Here is a 12471-nt window from a genome sequence, read left to right as displayed (position 1 = left end):
GTGATTTAGATATATGAGTATCATTTGGTTACAATAGCCTTGTCCATCAGATTGAAAAAGGATGGTAGAGTGAAAATGATAAGAACCCCTGGAGTGCACTGAAGCACTTCTCTTGGCATCATCATTTGCCTGACCATAATATGAATAACAAACTTTGGACAAGATGATGAATTAGTGATCTGTTTATTCATATATTTAAAAACAATGAGTTTTTCATATAATTTATTCGATGAGTACTAGCGGGCCAGCAACTTTTGTATTTTATAACCATCAATTAGCCATCAATAGTCTTTTTAATGGTATGGGATTACATCCAATGGTAGAAGATCACTCACTTTTCTTTTGATAGTTAAGTGCTGACCACAAACACAAAAGTTGCTGGCCCTAGACTTTTCCATTGAGGAATTTGAAGTGTAATTATTAGTGCTCTGCTTTGAAGTCAAAGTACCAACTGCTAAATTCTACCATCCCTAGTACAATATACCGTTTTAAAGATGTTTGTTTGATTGTAGAACTTGTGCCAGATATGACAAGAATTAGGCAAATGCAGTGCATTTGAAAATCCTTAGCAAATAGTGTGTTAATGAACCATAGAATTTGGGCCAGACCCCTTAGTTCAATATCTGGAAGGGTGAGAGCTCCACTCTCCTCTTCAGCTTGGCCCCAAAATAGAAATATCTCAAAATATTTTCTATCATGGACCTAAATTGTATTCTCCATTTGGTGTTGAATCAAGTCCAGTGACCCAAGATGTGACAGCCCAAAATGAGCCATGACTGGCGTCGAGGAAAATTATCCCCTAATAAGCCTAACAGATTTAAATATAAGATAAATAAGAAGGTTACAAATGTTTTGAATAAATTTACACTTTTTAAAATAAATAATTTCATGTTTTAAACAAAAATAAAATAAATAAATATGAATGAATCCTGTCTGTGATATATGAAGCAGATGATGTCTAAGAACTCAACAAAAAATAGATACCTATTGTAGATTATTACTCTCGAATTGAAAGGTTCACATAATCAAGTATTTATTCTTAAAAAATAATTTTAGAAAAACGGAGTGAGTTTTGCAATCCAGTGACTAGACAGTACATCTATAAGTCACATGAGACCATATAAACATTATTATAACAATAACTAGAATGAGACCCGCGCAATGTGCGGACAGTAAATTAATGATAGTATATAATAAATATTAAAAATGGTTATATTTTGTAGAATTAAATTAAATATGTGTAAACTAAAGTTAAATTTGAAAGATGTTTTGTTTCAAATAATTTGTAGTACAAAAAATTTATGTAAAATCCCTCAAATACCATTTCTCCTCTTTTTCCCAAACCAAACTCTAACCCCATTTTCCCAAATTAAACCCATTAACACTCACTCTCTTACGCATACTGGTGCGGTATTTTACAACCACACTTACTAACCGGCAAGTACACCGGGTCGTACCAAGTAATACCTTACGTGAGTAAGGGTCGATCCCACAAGGATTGATGGACTAAGTAACAATAGTGTTTGATGGGCTTAGTTAGACAAACAAAAATTGATGTTGAGATGCAGTATAAAAGACATTAAACAATATCAAAAATATTGAAGAAGGGCAAGTAATTAAGTTGGGAATAATATATGGAGACAACAGTTAAGGTTTCAGAGTTATCTATTTTCTGGATTGACTTTTCTTATTAACTATTTTAATTATGCAAGATTTTATTCATGGCAAACTATTTGTGACTAGACCCTAATTCTTTAGACCTTTCTAGTCTCCTCTAAAATTCATCAACTACCAATTCCTTGGTCAATTAATTCCAATTAGAGGGTGATGATCAAATTCTAGTTTATATGCCACAAGAATCCTAATTATCCAAAAATAAAGGGATTATATGTCACGTATCTCGTTAAATACAAACAATTAGAAATTCAGGATAATATGTTTTCAAGCTATTGTTCAAGTAAAGAGCTTTTCCAAGTTTTACAAGAACTCAAATAGAACATGGGTCATACTTCCGTTCCACCCAAAGTCATAAAATAAAGAACGAAAATAATTATTGAATATAAATCAAAACATGAATTAAAATAGAAAAATAACATTATCAATCCATACAATAGGCAGAGCTCCTAACCTTAACAATGGAGGATTAGTTGCTCATGGAATATGAAATGTAAATTTGTATGGAATAATGTTGTGTAATCTGTTCCTTTTGAACCACCCTATTGGGATCCCTTTTATAACTAATCCTAATAATTTAAAAATCAAATTTCTAAAATTAAAATTAAAATAATATCTTTTTCTAAAATAAGATTTGAATTTAAATTCGAATTAATTAACAAGTCTTCAGCTGATGGGTGGGGACCACTTGATTTGTCCATTCTGCAGCTTCTAATCTGTGATTTCTGGGCTAAGAACTGGGTCAAAACAGCCCAGAAATCGCTCCCAGCGTTTTTCTACATTTTCTGCACATGGCACATGTGACGCGTCCGCGTCGTCCATGCGTTCGCGTCATATGTGCAGATTCCAGTCCACGCGATCGCGTCAGGCACGCGATCACGTCATTGCGATTTTCTCCATTCCGCGCGGTCGCGTGAGCTATGCGTCCGCGTCGGTATTCGCTGGTCATCTTCTTGGCTTCTTCTCTTTCTCTGCAGAAACTCCATCAAATTCCGCCAAATGCTACCTAAAATAAACAGTATTGCACAAAACTCAAAATAGCATCCATAGTGGATAAAATATAATTAATTCTTAATTAAACTCAACAAATTAGATGCAAATTCACTAGGAAAGGATAGACAAGATGCTCATGCATCACATACACCTCACACCCCACAGCCACCTAAGTCCTAACCCTTCGTCCCTTCCCGGACTCTGACTCCATGAGCTTCAACAGCTCAGCTCCCTCCTCACTCCTCGATCTTCGCTGTTTCGGTGTTCCCTGTGCTGCCTGCACCTGTGGCCTTGCCTCAGTTTCGTGGCGTCACAAATCGCGGTTCGTAGCGGCCGGGTGGCGCGCTCCAGTTCTCTTCTCTATGAGCTGCCTCTCGTCGTCGGTCTCCCACATCGCCTGTCCCTGTCTCATCTCGTCAGTCATCACAAAATCGAAGTCCCGGCGGCGCTGTGTCTCGACTTGCCTCTGCTCTGCCTTTCACTCCTCTCTCCTCCTCTGTCTTTCGACGGCTCTGTGATTTAATGAGGATATACCATGATTGAAGAGTAGAGCTATTGGCCTCCTAAGTGCCTGAGATGCAAAGGTGTTGCTTTGGCTGAGGATCTTACCAATGAAATGTATCAATTTGGTGCCGCAGAGCTTCTTGCTGTGGCTGCTTTGGTTGGTGGAATTGCATCCCAAGAGGTCATCAAGAACTATCGCCAACTCCATCTTGTTGCTATTCCGGTCTAAATTCTGTGGTCATTCGTTTCATTTCACTTCAATCCTCCTTACTTTGAATTTGGCACTCCGGGTTTGGTATCTTCGGTCTCAAGGGACCACGTTGTGAGTAGGCTTTACATTTATAACCGTTAAGCTTTTGGTTTATGTTATTATGAAACTATTATTGAAAAACTTTGATTTGATTATAATAATTGATTTATTATAGTTGAATAATTATTCTTATGAAATTCATATATTAGAAATTTTACATGAGACTATATATATGTTTGATAAAGCTTTATATTATTTTAGAATATTGATTTTATTCGAATATATACTTTTGAAGTATTAAAGTATTTGTTGATACTCACTTTGAAATTATGAAATATGTTTTTATGATTGAAAAAGTATGATGTGAAAATATTTCTGATAAGAAAGTATTATCTGATTGATTTGATTTGATACCTTATATATTTGAGAGATTAAATATTTATTGTATTTGAAACTATATGTTTTGAATTGGTTTGGGAGGCTCGTATTAGAAAACCGTAGTTAACGGCGGTTATGACGTTAACTTAGATGCATCTGACTCAGACTTCAGCTAGCAGGGGTGTTGCTAGCCTTACGTGTAGGCCACACGTTAGATCTGTTATTCTGTTAGGATACACAAGAGGAAAGGGCTACCTATAGAGGTGGAGCCGCCCATGTGTGGACTTTTGATTTGATTTCTATATGAGAACTCCCTTATTGATTCACTTATTATTATCAACTATTATTTTCTAATTAAAGTTACTTTGATAATAATGTTTATATGGTCTCATGTCAATTATAGATGTATTGTCTAGTCACTGAGTTGTAAAACTCATCCCTTTTTTTTAAAACATTTTTCAGGAACAAATACTTGACTATGTGAGACTTTTTATTCAAGAGTAATAATCTACAACGAGTACGTATTCTTTGTTGAGTTCCTAGATGTATATGCTCCATATGTCACAGGCAGGATCCAACCATTTGTAATTATTTTATTTTTGTTAAATATATATAACTATTTATTTTAGAACTTGTAAGATATTTATAACTTTCTTATTCAACTTATATTTGAGTCGGTTTAGGCTTGCTAAGGGACTATTTTCCTGAGCGCCGGTCATGGTTCATTTTGGGCCGTGACAATTTAGATGTTGGAGTTGTACAAAGTGATATTTTTATTTGGTAGGTTGATTTTTACATTTGTTTTAGTTGATGGATTTAGTCTTCCTATATGGCGCTCGTCCTCCTTTTTCTTTATTATTTATTGTTAGAATTGTTGCTTTCTTCTTTCTGTCGAGGTTCTTGTGAAGGCATGTTCTTTATGAATTGTTGAGTTGTATGCACTTTCTATTATGTTGTTTGTTCTATCTTTGCATGTATGTTTTTCTTCCGAAGATGTGTATTGAATTTGTATGGTTTTCTTTCTTTTTAATCTCTTGATGTAGTTTTTCAATGACATCTACAATAAAAAGAACAAAAATATGTAGAATTTTTTTTTGAATAAGTTATTTTTAATAAGAATAATTGAAATAGTATAAAATAAAATTACCTGTTAGTATTTTTCTTTGACCCACTCTGTCAGATAATGTCTCAAGTGATACAAATTTAAAATAGTGTTGAAAAATATTCAAAATTTGATATCTAATTCTTTCACAATAATTATGAGTAAAAAGTTTGCTTTCATTATACCTTTAATTGGCCTATACAAATCATTTGTATTTTCTATTTTTAAATTTTTATATTATAGACTTTTTCTTCCCTGCAGTGTTAGTAAATCATAGTTCATAATTAGTTAAAAAAGAATAATGAATAGCATATTAAAAGAAGTATAATTTTAACAATATTAAAATACAATTATATATAAAGTATTATAAAATAATATAAAAAAGTATAAAAAGCAAAAATAATTAAATTATTTTTCGTAAATTCAATTTAAAAATATAATAAATATGTTTGTTTTGTACCTTTTCATCTAATATAATCATTTCTAAGCAAAGAGACTCTTCTTTATTTGTGGATATTAATGTTTCTCATAGATGAACCAAGCGAACTTTGATAAACTAATTGTCTTTTTGTTTGGTGATATTGTCCAAAGAATAATACTCCATTGAGTAAGTTTGAGATGTTGTGTAGTTTGAAAATAAATTTTTTGTACTAAATTTGATGTCATTTAAATGAATAGTGATGAAAAACTTATATAAGTAGTTCAGGAATTTGAATATTTGTAACGTAAAATTTATTATGATTAATAATATTATTATTACATTTGTAATATAAATATTTATTATATTTAATGAGTTATTTATAAAAATTAATAAATTAATTATTGGAGTTATAAATTTATTGTATTGTTTATAACGGTGAGATATAATAAATATATGGATATGGATTCAATATCTGTGTAGGTTACAAATTTGATTACAAATGTTTGTATGTGTATATATATATATATATTTGCTGATTTGAAAATAATAGTTAATTTGGCAAAAATTGAGTAGTTGATTCTAATATTTTGCCAAGTAAGCGATGTTGCTGACATAGCATTAGTAGAAAGAAAAAGATGTTTTAAAAGTAATGTGGGTAAACTTATGTATCTACTTTTATATGTTAAGAATATAATAGATTTTAGTTAGAAAAATAATAATTTATATAAATAAGTGAATCAATAAGGAGTTCTCATATAGAAATCAAATCAAAAGTCCACACTTGGGCGGCTTCGCCTCTATGGGTAGCCCTTTCCTCTTGTGTGTCCTAACAGAATAACTGATCTAACGTGTGGCCTACACGTTAGGCTAGCAACACACATGCTAGCTGGAGTCTGAGTTAGATGCATCTAAGTTAACGTCATAACCGCCGTTAACTACGATTTTCTAATACGAGCCTCCCAAACCAATTTAAAACATATAATTTCAAATACAACAAATATTTGCTCTTTCAAATATATAAGGTATCGAATCAAATCAAATCAGATAATACTTTCTCATTGGAAATCTTTTTCAATCATAAGAGATTTCAAATATATTTCACAATTTTTAAAGTAAGTGAGTACGAACAAATACTTCAATGCCTCAAAAATAGATATTCAAGTAAAATCAAACATTTTGGAATAATGCAAAACTTCATAAAAATATATATATATAGTTGAAGTGTTTGAATATATTATATTATCTAATGTACAGGGAATCAGTCTCTTTATAGAGGAATTACAGAAATAAAAATAACTATAAAATATGAAAGAAGAGAAAAATACTAGCCTAAAATAAAGGAAAGATTTCTAATCATAAAATTCCTAAAATTAAGCTAAACCAAAAAAAGAAAATATTTATAATTAATTCTATTTACATAAAAGATTCATGAAAGGAATTAGGAATCTGATTTTGATTTAATCTAGTCAACACTCCCCTTCAAGCTGGCTTGAAGATATCATTCATTGACAGCTTGCTTATTATGCTATCAAAAGTCTTTTTGGGTAATTCTTTAGTTAGAACATCTGCTAATTATTTTGTGGTTAGAACATATGAGATGCAAATCTGTCCTCTCTAAATCTTTTTCCTGATAAAATGCTTGTCAACTTCAACATGTTTAGTTCTATCATGCAACACTGGATTATGAGAAATAGAAATTGCGAATTTATTGTCACAATACAATCTCATTGGTGGAGAAATGGAAACTTTTAGTTCTTGTAGGATTTTCTCTACCCATAGTGCTTCACATATTCCATGAGCCACTGCTCTAAACTCAGCTTCTGCACTACTTCGTGCCACAACACTCTGTTTTTTACTCCTCCAACTAACCAGGTTTTTGTCAACAAAAGTACAATACCCAGATGTTGACGTTCTATCCATGACATTTCCAGCCTAATCCGCATCTGTATAAGCTTCTACTTGAAGAAGCCCATGCTTTTTGTAGAGTAACCCTTTCCCAGGCGACCCCTTCAAGTACCTTAGGATTCTAAAGACAGCATCAATGTGTTCTTGACTAGGTGAATGCATAAACTGGCTTACCATGCTCACAGCAAAGGCTATATCCAGGCGTGTATGGATAAATAGATTAGCCTCCCTACTAACCGCTGATATCTCTCTTTGTCTATTACATTTTCTGGTTCAGCGGGCTTTCAGCAGCTTTACCACCAAGTAATCCTGTCTCTTTTAAAAGATCTAGGATGTACTTTCGTTGATTCATAAAAAAACCTTCCTTAGACCTTGCAAATTCAATTCCAATGAAGTATTTTAATGAGCCAAGTTCTTTGATTTCAAATACTTTGGCAAGCTTTTCCTTCAAGTCTTTTAGCTCCAAAGAATCATCACCTGTCAGAATAATGTCATTCACATATACAATTAAGATGGCAGTTTTATTAGCTGCAGAATGTTTATAGAAAATGGTATGGTCAGCTTGGCTTTGACTATAACCAAGTCCCTTCACCACCATTCCAAGTCGTTCAAACTAAGCTCTTGGGGATTGTTTCAATCCATAGACAACAACTTCAATTCTCACGACAGCGACAATGACCACAACACCAGGCAGTAATTTCAAATCGAATATAGAGACAAAGGCAAATAAAATTCTGGAAAATCCAAAACAGAACAAAGACAAAAATAAATAAAATCAAGAACAAGGTAGAAAAATGAAATGGTGGCAGAGATAAGGTGAAAATAGAACAGACTAAGGGAAGAGGCTAGACCAGAACAGTGGCAACGTAGTGTTGCCAGTGAGTTTGGAAGCTCCAGCATGTTTTCCGGTGACGGTAGCGCCGTTCCTGGCGACTAGAGGCGCGGCGACGAGTCTCCCTCTCCTCTGGTGAGTTCCTCCTCTCCCCTATGTTCGTGTATTGTCGTGTTTCTTTTTCTGCGAACTCTCTCTCTCTCTTTCTTTCTCTCTCCCGTTCGAGCTCCTCTTTCCGGAAACCCAATAGTAATAGCGGCGGCGCAGCAGCTCGGCGACGGGGTCTACATCGGCAAAGACAGATCGGCGGTGGGAAAAGCATGGCGGCGACGGATCTGACGACGATGAGACTGACCGCGTCCCTCTCGGCGACCATGATGGCGGCACGGTGAAACGCTAACGGCAGCAACACTCCTCCAGCTTCCTTCAACTTGCAGACTCCCTCTTTCTCTCGGGTTGACGTTGATGGTGACTTGGCAGTGGCAGAACTTCAGCGGCGAGGCGTGGAGGCAGCAGCTCCTTCTACCGTTCTCTCTTTTTTTCTGCATGGGTGTATTTGTGTATGGTGTGGGTTTTGAAAAGAAGGGGGCTGTGGTTGATGAGGAAGAGTGGAAGTTGTTTAGTAATTTAGGGTTAGGGTTGGGTAGGAGGAAAAAGGATAATGCATAAATTTTGATAAAATTAAAGGGTAGGATAGTAATAATAGAAAAAAGAAGCTTAGGACATTACATTCTATCCTCCTTACAAAAATTTTCGTCCTCGAAAATTGATACAGTGTACAAAATGTTACATGATTTTAGCCTTTTACCAAGCATGAGGAAGAAGTATAATTGGTACAAAAGGTTATAGGATAGGTTTGTTTTAAAAAGATGCGATTGACATTCGTCTACTCTCGTTCCCTTGACAACTCAAATATACATAGCACTTTTCACTTCGTTCGTCAATCTCCTCAAAATACACTTTTACCTCATAATCCCCTTGATTTTGTTGTACATATCCATAGTAATAACCGCCGGTTTCATGTCAAATCTTAGGATTACAACCTTCCGAACTTCAGCATCGATAAGTTGTATCCTAAAGAGTTAACGTATCGCTTGCTAATCTAGGAATCACATGTTATACCAAAACAAGCTCGAGTTTACTCAATGGGATTCAAAACTTAGGAAGAAAAAGCAAATAATACACTTGGTGTTCGCAAGAACGTGGAAAGACGTACAAGATCACAATTAAGCGATGATGTACAAAAGAATGAAGTGTGCCAGAAAGAAAGCCAATTCGCATTTTAAGAAAGAAATCTGAATCAAGGAACTTTGATAGGAACAATCTAAGAGAAGATAGAGTATCAGGTCGAAACAAGTTCAAGCTTGAATAAAAGAAATACAAAGTGCACAAAAGAAGGTAACCAAAGTCAACGACAATTTTTTACAAAGATTTAAGAGAATATTTCAGAACACAATCAGGTAAGATATCCATCAACAATGGATGCAACTAAGAGAGAATCATTTCACAATCTCAAAGAAAAGATATGAGACAAACATTTCAAGCATAAATACTATCACGTCAAACAAATTTAAATTGAAACAAAAGATGCAAAATTTATGAATTAGAGTAATAGGGATCAGAGGCAAATGTTTTTCCATCAAAAATATTAGAGGATACCTAAGTACACAACCAAGCAAGGATATGTTTAAGCAAAAAGACAAAATCGACAACAGAAAAAGCAAGCAAAACATAAATTAAAATAAGACAACACATTCTAGAATAGGCGACTTAACAGGCAAAAATAAATAAATAAATAAATAAATAAATAACAGTAACTATCACAAAATTTGCATGCTTCTTTTTCCTTTCTATAGAAACCTTTGACTAAACACGTTTGAGATTATTATCATGACTTTGGACCTTAAATAATTATGTCAATATAAAGTTTGATATCTCCTAACTCAAAATAGTAGATAAGTTATGTAAAACATAACAAGAAATGTAATTGATCTCTTTATTGTCTCTTAAGCCAGAATTTACATGTACCTTTAGGTATTTAACTCATTATAGTTACTGTTGGTAAAATACAGTCATATAATTTTTTATAATCATGCAGCTAAACTTAATATGAAGTTATAAATAAATTCACATACAAAATAATGATAAAACTAAAATTTGAAGTACTTGTAATTAATACACTAAGATCAGTTAAAATAATTATTTTTTTTTAACATGATCCAAGCACAAAAGAATTTTAGAAATTTGGTATGGGATTATATTTTTTGTAAAGATAAAACACCAAAAAGAGAATTCATCTTCATAAATAGTTAAGTGAACTTAAAGCTTATGAACTAAGGACAAACTCAAATATATATTTTGAATCTAAATATTCCAAAATATATCTCCCAAATTATTGTCGTATCTTAAAAAATATATCACAAAAAAAAAACTTTTTTTTGTTTGGTATACACAGAGTCTTTCACAAATTTTCAACCCAGGCTAGGAAACACAAAAGTAACAGCTACATAAAAATCAAGAAATTCAGCAGTACAATCACTAAAGAAATTGACTTACTTGTTACTTAGAAAATTTTAATGATCTCTATTAATATTAGTCATTTGACCACATTTTGGATTCAATCATTGTAAAAATTCATTTATCATTCTTCTCTTCATATATATTATTGTCTTGAGTGTCCATGTATACGAATTGTAGGCTCGTAGCTTTCTAGAAAATATTTAGCTCATGTTAGATTTTATTATCTTATTATTATAATATAAGAAAAATCAGTCAAAATTACAAAATTAACATTAAGTTTACTGTAATAAAATTGAGATAAAATATTAGTTAGATTATCAAAATTAAAGTCAAACATTAGTAACTCTTTAAAGACATTCATAACCCTAAAATTAAGAAAGTTTAAAGTTTGTCAAACTTTTATGATATTCAAAGAGAAATGAGTGCCTTTCTTTTATTTAAAATTATTTTATCAAAATTAAAATATTTGAAAGACTAATCGGATGGATGGATTATTTTTGGAGTATGTGGTTTAAGTATTATTTTATTATTTAGATTCTATTTTCTGGAATCAAATTTATTTGAAAATAACTTTTCAAACTTTGAACCAAATATAAAAATATGAAATTCTCATTCTAAAATTTTTAGGAAAAAGCACACGCAGCTAATACTTTCTATTTTTGGTATTTTGATGTTACTGTATTCAATGATTTAAAATGGAATGGGCCTGATAGTCCAAAAACTTTGTAAATAGTCTTCATACAAGATCAACTGGGCCTTTTGAATGGTATATAGCTCTTTTCCTGGCCCAGAAAAGAAAAACGATACTATATAAAGCCAAGTGGATTCACCTGAAGTATAATGATTTAAAAGGTTCATATCAAAAAGAGAAGCCATAGATTCATGAGTGTTCTTATATGTTTCCATGCAAACTATGTGCCCATTGAACAGACATATCAAATGATTTAAAAGGTTCACCAAACCAACCTAAATGTGTATTACATGATAAGGTTTATTATCATCATAAGATTTTTGTTACAAGTTGTACCAAATTAAAAGCATTATGCCATCATCATCATCATATTTCACTACTACTTATTAGAGCAATTAATTAAGTTGGTTCCGCCTTAACCTACTTTAATTACCTAGCTTGTAGGAAATTACAACAAATAACAATGATAAAATCTTATTCATGAAATTAGTATCATGTACTATATGATTTTGCTTAAGTGGCTAATAATTTAATATCTAGGTTAAAGATTATTGGTCTTATTTGTGAATTATACTCAGCATGAGGCAGCTATGACTTCATTCACAGACAAAATATTAACTATGCAATTAAAATTCAAACCAATTAACTGTCCCAAATTCAAGTGCCTTGGGAATGGACAAAGGAACAAGAGTAACAAAAGTCAATTTGTTCTACTAATAAGACACGGGAAGAAAAGAAGAAAAAAAAGTCAAAGTTATATTGAGAGGATCAATTTGACTTTCTATGAGCTTCTAAGTTCAAATAACTTCTGAAAATTGTCAAATTGATCTGATGGTGTGGGTGATCTAACTTTAATTTCTATTGGCCTCTATATGACATAAAAAATTTAAAAATATACAAATAAAAAATATACTCAAAAATTTTTGCTATAATTAGTATTACTTGTATCTTATTGAACCTTACTGATTTGTAAGTTCACCAAAAATCGAACTCTTGACCTTTTGGATCTAGAGTTTTAATACCATGTTATGATACCACTCATCTCAAAAGCTTCAGCTAATGAGAATAGGTAACACTAATGATTATATCTCTAATACTCTCTAAACCTCCATTCATGGCACAAATATTCCATTGGCTACTCATACTTTCCCTAAGTGATTATAATAAATATTTATTAAAACATATTAAATATGTTCTAAGA

This window comes from Arachis ipaensis, chromosome B07 (assembly GCF_000816755.2).
Source record: "Arachis ipaensis cultivar K30076 chromosome B07, Araip1.1, whole genome shotgun sequence".
Lineage (NCBI taxonomy): Eukaryota > Viridiplantae > Streptophyta > Magnoliopsida > Fabales > Fabaceae > Arachis > Arachis ipaensis.
The sequence above is the reverse complement of the archived record's forward strand: the minus strand, read 5'-3'. Positions refer to the sequence as shown.